The following is a 16,612-nucleotide window of genomic DNA, read 5'->3' as shown; positions in this document are numbered from 1 at the left end:
AATCCATCTCCTCCACAAATGCGCTGGCTTTTAGCCTTTCTGCCCAAGAAGTATTGGTGAAAAAGATGGGCCTTGCAGTGTGCTCATAAAGATTTAAAAAAAAAAATCTAGCCAGTTTAAGAATAAAGTGGGGGAATGAATTCCAAATTTGAGGACCCCTCGTGGCAAATAGTTTGAGGCAGCTCCCACTCCAGTGCCAAGGAAGCTGCGATAACTGTAGCATCAGAGCAGAGAGGTGCTCTCTTTGGAGGGGTTTGGTTCAAGTCTAACACTTTGTAAATCTGGCATCTTGCTGGGATCCTACAACCTGAAAGCCAGCAGTTGGCTTGTTTAATTGCTGTCTCTTTGTAGGTTATCCAAAAAGCGGGATAATGCAATTTTCTGAAGTGACAAAGCATGGATTATTATAGTACAGTCTCCACTGGGGAAACAGGTTGCAAGTGCCAGGCTAGTCGGAGTGGGAGGGGGGAAGAAGTGAACCTGTTTTTTGCCACTGCTTCCACTCGGATTTGTAAAGATCGATTCACAAAAAACAATTCGCCTTCATCTAGAGCAGCAGCTCTAGTTCCCTTCGCAGATGGCTGCTTCCCTCAACCAACTAGCATCAACCCAAGTGATTTAGGATTGCACTTCAGCCAGCTAGCCCACTCCGTGCCCTAGTCCCCATAAAGGTATGAGAAAATATTTAGTAGCCATGGTCAGATGTGTTTAAAAAAAAAAAAAAAAAAGGGAAGCAGGTGGTTTTATTGCCACTGCCTTCAGTTTTAATGATCCTGAATCCATTCTTCTTGCCATTGCTCTTCTGAAAATCTGTATGTGTATTTACCCATGGGGGAAAAAAATGCTTCTCTCCATTTCTTTTTAAAGAAGGGAGGAAAAAGCATTCCTTTAGGGACCTTGCGCATGCAAAATCCCATTCGGGATATGAAAGAGTTTAGTGGGGAGACTGGCTGCTCATAGGAAGTCAGCTGGCTTCCTAAACTGTTCAGCATTTAACCAACCTGACCTGTGCTGTTTCTTGTGAGAAGGTTAAATGGTGCTTGCAGAATGGCTTTGACTCTTCAACAATAAGAGTAAAAATAAATTTAGCTCTGTGAATAGACGGAGAACACTCTAATGTATGGGGAAATTGGGTCTCTTTTCCCCCTCTCTGCTTCCATCTCAGGAGCTCCTCTGAAAGCCTTCTTACTACATAAAAACACACAGCCCTCATTGAGGTGCTTCTAATTTGACAGTAGCTGTATTAAAAGCTGTTGACCTTTCCGTGTTTAGCACTTGCATGCTCCTATTTCAGTAATATAGCATATTTTTCTGCAGCTCTGGTTCTTTTTTATCTCCAGTTATGAAGCTTTCTATTGCTCAGCGGTGGTGGGTGTATGGTGCTGAAATAGCCCCAGTGAAAAGCCTGTTTTTTAAATACTTTAAAGAGCTGTTGAATTAAATCATTCCTAATTGTTTTTTGAGCTCTTCTTATGGCCACATTACTCTAATCTCTCTCTCTCTTTTTTTTTTTTTTAAATTGAGTTCTGATATTCCTCTATGCTACAAATTATGATCTGAAGCCATTATGGGGGGCTTCGGGGGGGCTATTATGTATACATGGGAACCCCCAGTGATTTCATTGGGACCAGGTGCGTGTGTAAGTTAGGGATGTTCAGAAGGATTGGTAGGATTGATGCCTGCCACAGCATGGAAAAAACAAGCTTTTGTTTCTCTTTCAGTTTTCAGCCTTTTTGAAAAGTAGTACTGTTCAGTGTAAACTTGTTCTGTCTCATCCTTCAGCGAATAGCACTGTTGGAAAGACGGGGTTATAGGTTACAAACCCAGGAGCATACCTTGAGAGTGGGATTTTCCAAAGAGTGTAAAGCACTTAGGCACCCTAAACCAACGTGGTTTGGGCGCCTTACTCTCTTGAAAATCCCAGTCTAAATGCATTGTTGCAAAACTGAGCGTTACAAACACTTTGCGCCCATTTTTCTCCATTGTGATATGCACAATGAAGCTTTCGATATTCCTCTGCCTCCCCCCCGGTTTAAATTTTCCCTAGAAATGTGTGCAGTGTCAAATCTTGTTTTTGTTGGAAGAGTAGACAGCTGGCATTGGAGCTGTCCTTGCCTTCTGTTGAAGTGGCCAGAGTCCTTAAATATTTCACCAGGAATTTTTCTCCCTAATTTTGCCAAGCATTGGAGATAAATAGGTGTTAATAAAAACAAAGAGTTTTTAAACGTCTTGCTAAAACTCCCTTCTCAGCTTTGCTAAAGCTTCAGGCTTAGTACCCTCATTCCTTTAGTCTTGCAGCAGAAACTGGGAAGTTTTGGAGGTCTGGGATTTTGGATAGAGGATAGGGACTCTTAGGTTGCAAAGCTGCAGCAAAAGCAAAACTTTCCTCCCTTCCTCTGATCACCTTTACAGCATTCCAGCTCTGAGACTTCTTGCAGTATGTTTTAAGCATTATGGATGCTTTTTCCAGGCCAATTCCAAGTTGGAGAATATAAGTTACTACTTGTTAAAAGCGTGTGTGTGTGTTTTATACTATGCATGCAATAACAATTAGCTTTTTCTCACCCACTTCAACATTTCAATATAGTTTTCTCAAATAACTTACAGAATGAAGAGAATATGTGGTGTTTCTGCTCCGGCCATAAGCGATGTAATTTAAGCTTCTTACTGATCTCATGGTACATCTTACTTTATATTTTAGTGGGGGAAGGGACGGCTCTATGGGGGTTTTTTTGGTTAATTCAGAGCCATGCTGAAATATTTCAACAGGCTTTCAGTCGCTGAATTGGATCCTTTCTGCAGAAGTTGCCTAATCTGGTGGCATTGTGTTGTAAGTAACCTGAATAAACACAGGCAGGTAAAAAGATTAAGGGGTCGGGAATAATTTTGGGTTGACCTGCCGGTGAGCTGGCTAGCAAGGTTTATGAGGCTCGGTTACATGTCGCGCCCCATACTGAGCGAGCTCCTGCGTGCGGCTTTTAAATCCCTGGTTACGGAGGGCAGAGCTGCCTCGATTTTATTTTAAGAAAAGCTACTGTGGCCGGGGCAGGGGTCAGACCGGTTGTTTTTGGGGGTGTTTTTTGTTTCAAAATGGTAAATTCCTGCCCTGTTGTGAGTGGAAATGCAGCTGAGCAGGCGGGCGCTCAGAGGGCTGAAGTGGATAGCAGCGGACGCAGGGGAGGATGTGCGGTCCATAGCTCAACAAAAGGGTTGGAGGTTGCAGTGCCATGTGTTGCCACGGACATTTGTTAAATAAAACCATCTGGACAAGTCCCAGCGTGTCCAGCCTTGGGCTTGGTTTGTTAGGTATTTTAAATGAATTTGTACATTGGTTTCCCAGCCGATGACCTCTTTCACAGAGCGTGTTTGTGCTCTACCTTCAGGGCACATCTTTTTCCTCTGCTTGTTCCTCCAGCTCTTCCCCTAGTTGTGGATCATGCTAGACTACGTGAAAGCCCAATGCTGAGACCAGTTGGCTATCATGAGTACCATTTACTGTTTGGCACGAAATACATCTGGGTACTTTATAGACAGGGGTGGGAGCTTCAAAGTAGACTTCAGTGGGACTCTCTTTTCCCCCTCCACCCCCAAGGTCCCTATCTCAAAGCATCAATTTTCCCTGCCCCTTACATCCTATTTCCTTTACCAGTTTGTTGACCCGTCTTCCCCTCCCCCTACTTTGTGGAATCCTTTTAAATCCTCTGAATATTTTTTTTCTCAAAAAAAATTAATTTGGACTTCTGTCCCCACGCAGAGATGGGAACAAGGAAAATAAATGAAAGCTTAAAGAGTTTTTAATACACTTACTATTTTTCCCCCCCTCCCACCAACTCCAGCTTACTGGCTTAAGACTCTCCGGTATGGCAAGAGTGCTGGGAGCAAACGGTGGCATGGGGAAAGGCATTGAGGTAAGACGAGGATTACAGAAATGAGATCCTGCATTTACTCAGGATTATCACGTGAGGTTCAGGGAAGTCGCGGTTGACACTGGATGCTGAATGAGGTTGAAATCCTAGCCGTGATACACCTAGATGTGTTGTAACAATTTCCTCCTTTGCCCACTCCACCAGAAACCCCCTACTGCAAATACACTAGTCAGATAATTGATTACTTAAAAGTGCCAACAGTGGCTGTCCATTTAAAATGATTACTGCACGGCCCCTGTGTTTACTTGGGTGGGAAAGGACCTCGACTGAATAAGGCTTTCTTGGAGATATATTTTTAAGGAGGGATAAAAGCTTAAACGAGTATAAATGCTGGTAGAGGCTGTCAGGTTGACAATCACAGACTTCAGATGTTCAAATGGAAATCCTCAAGCTGCCAAGATAGGACTGTAGAGACCAGAGACTGAAGAAGTGTTCATTTTGCAGACTTTTACTGTTTCTGACATTTTACAAGTCAGAAACAGATGGATCCTTAGTAGATGGATGGATCTTTAGTAGATGGATAGATAGGAGGGGAAACCCCTCATACAGATGTATCCTTATTAAATGGATAGATTTGAGGGGAAATCGAAGCCAGGCAAATGGATCCCTCCAGTATTTCAGGGCCGTAGTATCCCTATTTCATCACTGAAATGGTACAGGGGAAGACACCTGCTGCTATGGTCATGGACGCCTGAGAGAGATGCTGGTGAACTCCTCTGCAGATATTAAGGGGGCATCCGCAGGTTTAACTTCCTGTTAAAAAAGCTTTGACTCTGAGCATTTTAATTATTACTGATTTTAATTTTGAATTGTGACTATAGTTAGGTTCACTTTTGCTTATGCCCTGTGTTCATATCAGGTGTTGATTGAGTGCTTTTGCACTGTTACAGTATTTGGGTTCCAAATGTTTCAGGGAAAATTGTATGTAACTTTGATTCCACTAGAATTTGGGTTAGGAAAGGGGAAATCCAGGGAAATATTTACTGGTCATAGGGGTTTATAAGTGCTTTACTTTTACATTTTGTTTGTTTGTTTGTTTTTTTGTCTGCTTTTAAGTATTCCTAAATTTGGATCACATCTTGGACATCAATTTCATGGCAGGGGGAGTCTACTTGGCGTCCCTGAACCTGGAAGTATGAGTTTCCCCCAAAACGTTCACTCACAAGCATGTGTGAATGGGAGAGGAGAGCAACTTATCACAGTCTTGAAAACACAAACGTATCTAGAGCTGTTCATGGCGGTACCGGAGCTTTGTGCTCATTTTCACTAGAATTACGAGAAGATTAGCCATTTGAACTTGCCTTGCAGAATTGAGACCGACCTTTGCTAGCGGCAGAAGAAGCGGAAGCTGCAGGAAGCATCAAGGAGAGCAGCCTACTTCACAATTCATACAGTGTCCTTTTATTTTATTTTAAAGTGCTCTTACTTATTGGAGTGCACTTGTTAAACTGTACTTGATGGCTTGTTCTGGATGTGTGTGAACAAGGGTTACAGGGAAGCCAGAGTAAACAGAGGAACTGGGTCTCCATGCAGCCCCGGATTGAGGACTCTGCCTCCCTGTTTTCTATGGCAGGTTGCTGGGAATCCTCTTTTGCTTTCTGGCACGCATTTATATTGGCAAGCAGTAGATCTGAAGATGGAGGGGCACAGGGCTGGTATTGGGCCCATTCTTGTCAACCGCTGTGGTTTTTTGTGGGGTTGTTTTCTTTTTCTTTTTTAAAGAAGGTTTTTGTTGCTCTCAAATGCTGATAATCCAAGCGAATACTTTAATGCTCTCTTTTCTTTGTAGTTTGGAGCAGGGAGCTGGAGAGGGAAGAGATCCAGCAGCAATTGCGCATGCTCTTTGGGGAGGGGGAGAAGTGCATCCAGAGCCAAGAAGAATAAACCTCGCATTACAGATAATTAGTGTGGCTTCTGGTGCATAGCTGCTCACAGGCTTCATTTTTTCTACATGCCTTAGCTTGGCTTGAGGTTAGATTGTTCCTGCTAAGATGCAAGCAATATAACTGTTAAACTGTACAGCTGAAATCTAGCATTTTAAGCACAGTGGCTATAAGTCCCTGAAGTGTCTGGACTTGAATTTGTGTGCCTGTATCTACTCCTCTTTTCCTTCCCCCCACATCCTGGAAAATTGGGGATGAAGTGGGAAAGGTCTGGGCAGTGGTAAAAGCAGGGTTGTCTTGTGTTTCCAGCTGGAGTGAGTGGCCAATTGGTTACACAGGGATTCGTTTAAAAAAAACCAAACAAACAACCCACCACAGTTGCTTGATAGTAGCACAGACCATGTTTTCTGTTCTTGAGCTGATATGTGCAGTTTCCCCAAATTCAGCAACCTGGATTTGTTCATTTTCTGAGACTGACCCTCCTTTTATACATGTCAGCACTAGATCAGGAAGGTCTGTATCCTTAGTTGACCTTCCAGGCACATGCCTGGAGTCTGCAGTATCAGCATTCATAGCCTTGGGGCAGGAAGTTTATCAGCTCTGGCTCTTCCACTTGGCCTCACTTATACCTGGGGCCTCTTGGCCAGAGCCATTTCCCACTGTCTCTGTTGCAAGCCTAGGGAAGAGTTCATAGTTACTTGCTACTTCTTGCTCACTGTACTTGGGAAAGGACTTGCAAGGCCTCAAATAGAAGCAGAACAAGAATAAAGCTCCACTTTGCTGTTTTGCATCACACTTTTATAATTACTCCACGGTTTAAAAAAGGCTTTTGAGGAAACGAATACTGTTGCTGCGGCACAGGATGCCTCTGGTGCTGCATGCATATTGACAAATAAACCCGTGTTCTGCCTTGACTTATTTTCCGTCTCAACCCCAGAGGTGTCTGCCCTTGAGTGACGGGTGAAAGTACCCTTCCCAGTGTACTTGATACTGTGCTTTGGAACGAAATGCGTCACAACAATGGCAAGTACTGAGTTATTCTTTTCAAGGCTGCCAGGGAAGAGGCTTTACTCTTGGTAGTCTTGTTCCAAAGAAGAGGGTCTTTCTCTTATACCAGACCAGAGGACACCAAACAAATGCATAGACCAAGGGTCGGCAGTGTTTTTGGACAGAGTGCCAAAAACACCTGCCGTCTTAACTTAGACGTTGGCATGCCAGGGGTAGACGCCAGGGGAACTACAAAGGACTCGATCCTTGCTGTGGCAGCACAGCCCTGCTCCCTTCCCATCCATCCATCCCCAAGGCACGTGTGCCAAGCAAAATGCTTTCGTATGTCACGTTCTGGCACCCATACTGGGGATTGCCTGGCACAGACCGTCTCTGATTCAGAATGGTATTATTTGCTTGTGTCCATCCTTCTCCAGGCTCCTGACTTATCTGTTGAATTGCAAAGCATATATCTCAGTGGAGCCATGCAGCCACACTAGTGTGGGGCTGAATTGCTACCAGCCCAGGCAGCTGATCTCTTTGACAGTCTGCAACGTTGAAAGTCTATAAGAAATGCCTTGCCATGGCGACCTAAGGCGTGACAAGCAGTTTTTGTTCTCTTTAAGTTGGTACCTAGGGCTGATGCTCTGCTTGCTCCTCCGTACAGTCCTATTATTGCTTAAGGAAGAGAAGAATCCTATGTCGGTCCATATTGCCCAGGCAGATTGTATCGGGAGTTGACAAATGCCTGTTACCTACTTTCTCTGTTTGTTCAGCTCTATCCCTTGGTTAACTATGAGAAGTCACCACTTCTTATTACAGATGGTAGCATTTATAGCACCCAGATTACATGATGATCTTTTGAGTAGCTGTCACCTCGGCCAGAGGAGTGAGGAAACTGTAGACAAGGGGTCCCATTGATATTTTGCTTCACAAGGACAAAGTGGGGCTGAAGGTGGCCCTTAAGAGTCATCCCATGGGTGTTCCCTGGCGGGTGTACCTCATCTGCCAACCGTAGCACTCGGGTGGCATCTTCCACCTTCTTCCAAAATGTGCCGGTACCAGAAATCGGCCAGACCCAGAGTAATGCAGTTGAGTTGGTCAGGTCGGACCTACTGACACTTTTTGCTAGGTCAGATGGCAGTTTTGGGAGAGCACTCTTCTTCAGGTGAGTGCTGTAGCTCGTTATGCCTCACTCTTGCTATACCCGGATGATAGTTGTGATAGCCTTTTCCTAGCACTTTTGGGTATATCTCTTTGACACTTGATGATATCAGGCATGTGCTGCTATACGCTCTGACGTCCTACTTTAAACCCCATTCATTTTGAACATACTTTCTTGTAGGGATGCTAGGGTCAATTATTCTGTTATAGTAAGCGTCTATCTTAGAAATAGCATGGCACAGTGGGTGCTGTGAGAGGCAGTGGGGAATAATCGAACAAGCACACGTACTTGTGTGCCACTGATGTGTGGGTGCTTACGATGGGGGAACAGCCTTGTTTGAGACGAGTGACTTCCACTCATCTGAGGGTTCGAATTCTCAAGTAAGATGGATTTTATGCACTAATTGAACGGCGGCAAGATTATCACTTACGAAGTTGCAGCATGCATGCTTACTTTTTACCTTTTAGTGACACCATTAAAATACATAACCTTCTGGTTGAAAAGGAAACAAAGCAAAACACAAGCCCCCCACCCCTTGCTCCAACTCCAGACAATGCTCATTAATACAGGCACAGTCTGGGCTAAGCTTTTCACACCTCGTTAAGGCTCCTTACCTGGTTTCTCCAAGCATCTTAGGCCTCTAATACCAGCCTTGGGATTGACAGGACCTGGTCAGTTCAGTGCTTCCTTAGAAACCTTGAACTTGAGGGTTCCTACTCATTTTCACCAATTAAGTTGTTAAATGGACTAGTTGGACAAACCTAGTTTGCCAAACTTAGAATAGTTAAGAAAACCTTTTTAGTAGATAGTGGTCCTGAAAAATCCTAGCCTTTTAAGTGTTTTATTCACTAGACTGATTTTTCAGACAACTGTTGTTTGTTATGTTGTGTTCGGTCTATAGAGACTATGAGATTATTATAGGGATTACGACATGTAATGCAGTAAGTGTTGGGATGTTTTATTATACGAGGTACAAACCTGACAGTCTTTCAGGAAACCAAAGTTTAAGCGTAGGGAGCTAGTCAGTCTGTCAATGTTGGCAGGATAAAGTCTGATGAGCCATAGATGTGTTAATGCATGAGAAGATAGCAAGGACGTTGGTGGGGGTGAAGGGATTAGTGAGTTTGTGGCTCGCCAAGGTCAAGCAGGAAGCCCACCAGGATTAAACAAAGCAAGTAAGAAGGTTTTGCGTACTGGGAATGATGAGTAAGGGTTGTGTGGAAGTTTCCAGTTAGGTCTGATTTAATTTTTAGACCTCAGAAGATGATGATGTAATGAAAAATCTAGCTAGGGTGGGGAAAGGAGGAGGAATTCTCTGCTAGCATGATGGTGTTGGTTGTAGCCGTGTTGCTCTAAGGACACGGGCAGACAAGGTTCTTTGGGTAGATGTGATAACTTGTATTAGACCAACTAAATAGTTGGAAAAATTCTCTCTCACAAGCTTTTGGGTACAAGAAGGGTGTTTGTACCCGAAAGCTTGCAAAGAACAATTTTTCCAACTATTTAGTTGGTCTAATAAAAGGTATCACATCTACCCAAAGAACCTCATCTGCTAGTAGGGGTAATCCACTGTCCCGTGCTGGTTGGCTCCAACGGATGAGCTTGCGCTGGTCCACCTTGCATGCCGGTAAACACAAAACGCATAGCTTTCCAATCAAGTGTCCACCAGCTGAAACATCAACTCATCTCCAGGAAAGAAATTAGGGAGGGTATTGCTGGCTGTTATCAGCCTTTGATGACAGTTGTAACAGCAATCAGTGAGATTTTTGGAGGCTGTTGGAAATACCAAGGTTGTAACTAAAATTACAGCCTCAGGACTTGAATACAAATTTGCAAAGCTAACTGACTTGTAAACTCTCTAATTCCTCTCCTCTTTTTGCTGGGAATGAGTAAAACTCTCCATTAGCTTGGAGAGTAGTTAGTCCTGTTAACTTCATTCCTCTGGGAATAATTTGCAGTCGAGTATTGGGGATTCTGTGCTTTTTATAAGACAAATTCAAAGCATCAGTAGTTATCCTAAATATCATCTTTTGCTTTCACTGCTTGGGATTCAGCTGCCTTTATAATAAGGGAAATTCACTGTGTGGCACCTTTTTGTTCAGCTTAGTCTTCGTTTTCTTTGCTGTTACTTATCACATACATTCTTTGAGAAGTTAATCAGGTTGAAAATTGCCATCAATTGTGTTCAGCAGCAACAGACCTCAGTCGAACTACTGGATTATAGGTCCAGTCTCTGCCCTGGTTGAGTTTTCACATCAGTTTTGGAGCACTTCTGATACCAAACCTGCCCCCTTACCGACCTGGAACGGCGAAGCCCGCCTGGGCTCTTTCGTTAGTGGGCCGAGCCTTTGAAATCCAGCAATCTGAAAAGCTTCCTTAGGCTGGTTTCCCATATTGTGACTGACATTCAAAGAGAAACTTGCTTGTTTTACGCTTTAAATAGCCTTCAGATGGTAACATGGATAGTGGGAGAACACAATACAGTGGAGACTGCTCGATTATGTGGGCTCTGCACTTCTATTATTAGATCACAATAACCGGAATGAAAAGCTGTAGACACTGCCTTGCATTTGAGCCATTGTGTATGAGTGATGTTTTTTAATTCTGAGAGTCAAAGGCCTTGCAGGCCCTTATTCTGTTATTTGGAACTTGGCCTTGGGTTGTTTTTTTTTTTCTTCCTCTTTACTAGATTGCAGGGAAGGTTGTGAAGGGCAGAGCCTGCTAAGTGGCTGCTATTTAAAACTAGCTTGATTTAAAAAAATAAAATAAAATAAAATAAAAAAAAAATAAAAAAAAGACTCCTTGCATGGAATAACTTTGGACAATGGTACAGTAATATATAGCATTTATTTTTTCCATTACTGTGGTCAATGGTGAGTGAAAGGGAGGGAACATGAACGTGATAGTTGGTGGTGGTGTCCTACAAACTTGCAAATAAGGCCATCTTCGTTCACTGGATTCATCCATTGACACGAATAACCATTTGCTTTGGAGAACACGAACAAAAGAATAGTTACGGGGGGTTTAAAATTAAAAATGCTTTCCCCATATTCTTTTGGGAGGAAATTTTAGATGCTTAAGTTGTTTACGGAGTGAAATTTGTATCTGTTTTTATAACTAGACTGGAGTCGGGAATTAATTTGCCTGCTTGCACGCAGGTAGTTGAGGTCACAGTGCTTTTAGAAGGACTGAAACCTTGGTGGTTAAGGAGCAATCCTTTGGTTGATAGCAGATATATGCACTACCCCATGCACAGGAAAGCAATTGCATATGGGGAGCCTAAGCAAGTTTGCTGTTTGAGAGCCAGGTGATTTGAAGCATTTTGCTTTACTGTACTCTGCAGAATAATTGGCTGTCTGAGCTGAGAGAGAGAGGTTCCCAATTCTGAAAGTCCCCAGTACCTTGATTTAAAAAAAAAAAAAAAAAAAAGGTGTTAGGCCTGGGGGACTTACAAATGTATCTTTAAAAAGACCTTGCTAAAGATTGCCACACAGACTATCTGAATGGAAGGTATAGAAGAAAGGGCTGCACTTATCTCCCAGATCTCTCCTATGCTTCACCCTATGCAGCAGGCATACAAATTAAATTTTACTTTTCTGATTACTTGCAGAAAGGATGAAATAATAAAAAAAGAAAAAAAAAAAGACACATCCAGCTTGGTCTCTGGTGAAAATGGCACATTTCTATTATAACGCTCCGCAATTAAATACTTCCTACTGTTTAAGTAGCTCCAGACCATTACAGATCTTGCAAACCTGAAATGTTTTGCTAAAATTAAGTACCTGGCTCCTAATAAAAAAATCTTTGTTGTTTTGTAGCTGTTTAAGGCTGACTGAACAAGTGATTTGGAGGGTAGTTTTTCATCCGATATGTTTACAGCAGGAAATCCATTTTTTTTATTTTTTTTTAGAGCTGTGTATAAGGAGGGGACTTCATCTCCTTGTCTTGGAGGCAGGCAGGTTCCTTTCCTTCAGCTAAGGTTTGTCCTTGTCCTTCTGCCTGTTGACCCAGTTTTGGTGCAAGCCTTTTTAACCTATCCAGAGTTGCTAGTCCTTGGAGTGGTGGATAAAATATTACGGTTGGTAGCGCAATGCCTGCATGTGAAGCCAGAGGAAGAAGTTTGTTACTGCTGTGCTGCTCATACAGCTGGTTACAGAAACGGAGCCTGTTCCCGAGGAGAGCCATCTGTGAACTTCCAGAGCCATCCATCTCTTGGCGGATCTCTCTAGGGAACTCCAGGTTCCCTCTGGGTCAAGCGTGATGACATTTAGCAATCAAACTGGATTTTTCCATAGCCCTTGAGAAACGTAACGTTTCAGGCAAATATAAAGAGGTTACATCTTTGCTGTTCAGATGCAGATTGTGTACAGGAGTCAATGCAGAAATGGAAAGTGTTTAAATATGCTGCAGTAGTGGGAACTTAAAAGCCTCATGTGGTAGATTATTTTACATGTGGGGTGGGGTTGGATGAATTTGGAGGAAGAAGGCAAAGTTCAAAATGTAATCCTTAAATTTTAACCCAGTTCTCTCATTTTAAAAAATAAAAATAAATCTAACCTGCCTTTAAGAGGGGACTTCCCCTGTCTTCTTCCCTGTAAATCAGGCTGTTGCTGCTTCAGCTGCTAATTTTTTCACAACATTGCTCCTTTTTCATATGGCTGTAAACTTATTTTGGGACTGCAGAATTGCTAGAGGGTTACCATGAAATAATTCAGATGTGCCAGCACTTGCTGCTTAGATCAATCTTGTAATTCTTCACAATTGCCTTGGTTTGCTGGCACCCTCTGGAGTTGATGGCAGCAATGGTGAAGAAGATCCTAGACCCATTACAATTCCAGCTGTACAGTTATCTGTTTCACATTTATTGTCAAATGATATGGAATGGCTTGGCTTGTTTAGAGGTCTTGGAGGAAAAGAAAGGCTGAGAATACCTGTGCCTGTGGTTAAATATCTCTCTCAAAAATATAATGGTCTGGACACGTTTAGTGTCATGTGTGATCTTTCCCTGTGATGTGGCGTTGGCCACGATTCTGTATGCATGCAGCATGTCACGTGTGCGCGTCTCCCCTGCGTCAGATCATGCAGCCAAAGCTTGCAGTCCTCCCATACAGACCATTCTTATCTTTCCTGGCCTCCTAACTGGCCTACTAAATGTTAGCCATTTTCAAATGTGGGTGCCTTAGGTTCAGATCCTGAATCCAGCTATGGGTAGTGACTCAAGCAACCAGCAAATATGTATTAACAAATAACTTTATAGACTGGTCTCTAACAAAACAAAACATATGACAACTTGAACTTATAACAATAATTATTCTTCATCCGTTGACTGCGAAACATCTACTTGAGACTCTTCCTCTACGTCAGTCGACGGAGTGTGGTCCTCAATGACATAGCTGCCACGGAACGTTCGCCTTCTTCCGTAACAGATAACTCCAACTAAAATGCTTACAAATATAAGAAAGAAAGCTCCACCCATTACGCTACCGACAATGGTACCCCAATTGCTTTCTGGCACCACTGTTAAGGTTAAGGCCGATGCCAAACTCGCAATGTTATCAGTTAAAGGATACCATGGGACCGTGGATGATTGTGTAGTAGTGATGGTAGAGAGATCTAATACGCGAATAGTCTTTTGATCGCTTCCTTGACCCAGGGAATTTGTCACCCTACAAATGTAAGTCCCGCCATGATTGTGGGTTAATGGGCTATTGAAATGCAGAGCACTGTTTACAGACAGTAAGCCTTCAGGCCATTGTCCATCTAGTCTGGCCCAGGTAAACTTTACAGGCAGCGGGTTAGAATTAGCATTGCACGTAAGTTTAACATTTTTTTGTCCAACAACCCAATTCTTATTATAGCCAGTTATTGACACTTCAGGAGCATATTGGATGTCTAGTACATGAGAATACCTTATTTCCCTGTCCAAAGCTGGGTGTTCCACAATACAAGTTATACGCCTTCCCCTCGCAAATTTAGTGGGAATGATCTTATATTGGCTTATAACTGTTACCGTTCTATTTGGAAAGGAAATATAATTCAATTTCATTTTACCAAAGTCTCCTTCCCAGCTTATATTTGCAGCAGGTTTTCCTGTGGCTGCTATACACATGGCTACTACTGTCCAATTTTTACCATCTATTAAGGGAGTTGGTCCCTTTGTAAAGCTCACAGTGGGTTCGACAACTACAGTTACAGTTGTTAATGACTCTGCATTTCCTAATGGGAATGTAACTGCTTTGCATATATACTTCCCTGCGTCAGAGAAACTCACATTGTTTAGGTTAATTGTTATATCACTGAACGAAGAGGTTTTAAATGACACTCTTCCATGGTATTCTCTTTCAACAGAAAACCCATATTCAGGATGATACACAACAATAGTTTGCGCACTTTTACCATGCAGTTTTTCCCATGAAATTTGTATCATGGTTTCGTTCATGTCAATCACGCATTGCAGTGTGACATTCTTTCCCCAAACTGCCCTTACGTACGGATCAACAACTGGCCTGACTAAAGCACCACAGCACAGATGGGAAAGAAGCAGTGTAAGAAGTTCTAACCCAGCAAACATTTGCTGTCTTGGTGTCCCCATGGCGGCCATTGCTGCGTTGACTTGAAGGTGCTTGGCAGATCCAGCAATCAAGCAGCTGCAGACAGCCACCTCGCCACTGTCAGACCTGCAAGGGGACAAGCAAACAAGAAAAAAGAAAAACTGAGAGAACAGTAGGGCGGCGAATTAGCCAGTTGTGAGCTATGATGAGCGACCAGGCTCAATCGCCTTCTAGGAGCACAGAGCAGGTGCTGGTATATTGCTCGGATTCGTAGATGACTCCCTTGTACACTTGCAGATGTGGTCAACGGGGGGTCTTTGCTGGTCGGTCCCTGGAACGTTGACCGGGAGGGCTTGCAACACCCGTTTTTTCAGCTTTAGGTCCTTGATCCTGGAAACTTCCAGGAGGCTGATGCCCCATAGCACTACTTGTAGCGCGTGTCGATGGTCACACACTGCAATCCTAACTTTCATTGTGTTGAGTTCTTGTACCCCAACTGTCTTTGTGGTTTTCTGGCGGAGCATCGCTGGAGTGACCATGCTGACCTGGGCCCCGGTGTTGAGGAGAAAGAACACCTGCCGCCAGTCAGTTGGATCACTGGGGTTGCGGACCAGAAGCGCAATATGGGGTCGAAGGTCGGCAGGGTCGGGACGAAATAGGCCGTCTGTGGGTCCCGCAGCCGCTACTCGCTGTCCCTCGTCCCCCAGGACTTGTGGCTGGTGTTTTGTGAGCTGGGTATTGTTCAGAAGGAATCCAAACCTGGCCCTCTCTTCTGGTGTTTTTGGAAGCAGAGCCCGCAGCTCACGCCGAGGATCAGGCAGATGCGGTGGTGGTCCTGGGCCCTCGACCAAGTTACGCTGCAGGACGTGGTTTCATCCCACCAGAGACCTCCATCGTGGGATCCATCAGGGCCTGCAGCTGTGGCATCTGGCTTGGCAAGTTTCCAGCCTGCTGACCAGCTAGTGCTTGAGGAGAAGCCTGAGAGTCACAGCCTCTTTTCCCCCAGTAAACCTCTACGCGTACCTCAACACTGTCCAGGGTGGTTGAAACATCCCTGGGGTGACTGAGATGATGATGAGGCCATGGTATGTTGATCTGCGCCTGTGTCGGTCCCGACTGATGTACCTGCGGGTTCCAGGACGCGTAGGATACTCCGATGCTGGCCGGCAGTAGCTGTTCTACGGACCGGTTTGGCGGTCATCCATTATGCCACACATGAAATTTGTGGCACACGTGACCTGCAACAAGAGCTGGGAGCGGAATGGGCCAATAGATGCTGCTCGCTACCACGTTTAGGTTAGTAGCATGCCCCCTACTTCATGAGGCTTGGTGCATCAAAAGATTAGCCTTATTTAGGTCTAACAAGCCTGACCTGAATTCCACCACTAGGCACCCTAGCCATATGGCTAGCGGTTCCCTAGGTTTTGATTTTGATTCTTGACACGGCTCTTCTAATTCGCCCTGGGTGCGGGTGTGGTGTGCGATGGTGGTACGGGTTGCGCCTTGTGCATCAGTGACCTGCTCTACCAGCACTATCAGGTGGAATGCGGTCAGGAGAGGGTTAACTGTGTGTGGGGTGGAGCACTATCAGGTGGAATGCGGTCAGGAGAGGGGGGAGGGTGACCTGCGGGGGGGGGGGGGGGGGAAAGCTCCTCCCCTCCCTCAGCTGGGAGCACTGAATGCAATTTCTCTCCTTCCCGGGGAGGCAGGCTTTTCGGTGACGTCACTCCAGGGGGTGGGGCCAAGGACGATAGCAGGGCCGGCCCGCCTCCTAGGGGAATCCCCGTGCCCTCCACGTGGCCCGCGCCATTTTCTGGCAGCGGCTCCGAGCCGCCCGCCGCCTGCTCCACGCACTCCACGCTAGCCCTGCGCAATTGCTTTGCTGAACTTTTGTTTGCAGCACACCAGTTACCGCAGGACACAGCACTTTCATCACTTTCCCTTTCTTCCATTTTGGGCCCCCTACTATTTCACCGCATGGCGGCCCTTGGTCTTTAGGCCTTCGTCACCACGTGACCCAGGTGACAGGGCCGGACAGTCAAACCAATCCCGCGGGGTGGGTTCCCTCGGGTACCGGGTGCCCTAGGCAAACTCGGGGGG

General features: G+C 44.6%; 1 protein-coding gene and 1 pseudogene across 8 annotated transcripts in view; one reads left to right on the top strand and one right to left on the bottom strand.

Annotated features, from left to right (window-relative positions):
• Nucleotides 1-16,612, top strand: part of SRGAP2 (SLIT-ROBO Rho GTPase activating protein 2) — a 163,915-nt gene that overhangs the window by 15,846 nt on the left and 131,457 nt on the right. The window lies entirely within an intron of this gene.
• Nucleotides 13,196-16,612, bottom strand: part of LOC102373067 — a 3,686-nt pseudogene continuing 269 nt past the window's right edge.

This window comes from Alligator sinensis, unplaced genomic scaffold (assembly GCF_000455745.1).
Source record: "Alligator sinensis unplaced genomic scaffold, ASM45574v1 scaffold1322_1, whole genome shotgun sequence".
Lineage (NCBI taxonomy): Eukaryota > Metazoa > Chordata > Crocodylia > Alligatoridae > Alligator > Alligator sinensis.
This window is presented reverse-complemented; position numbering and strand designations above follow the sequence as displayed.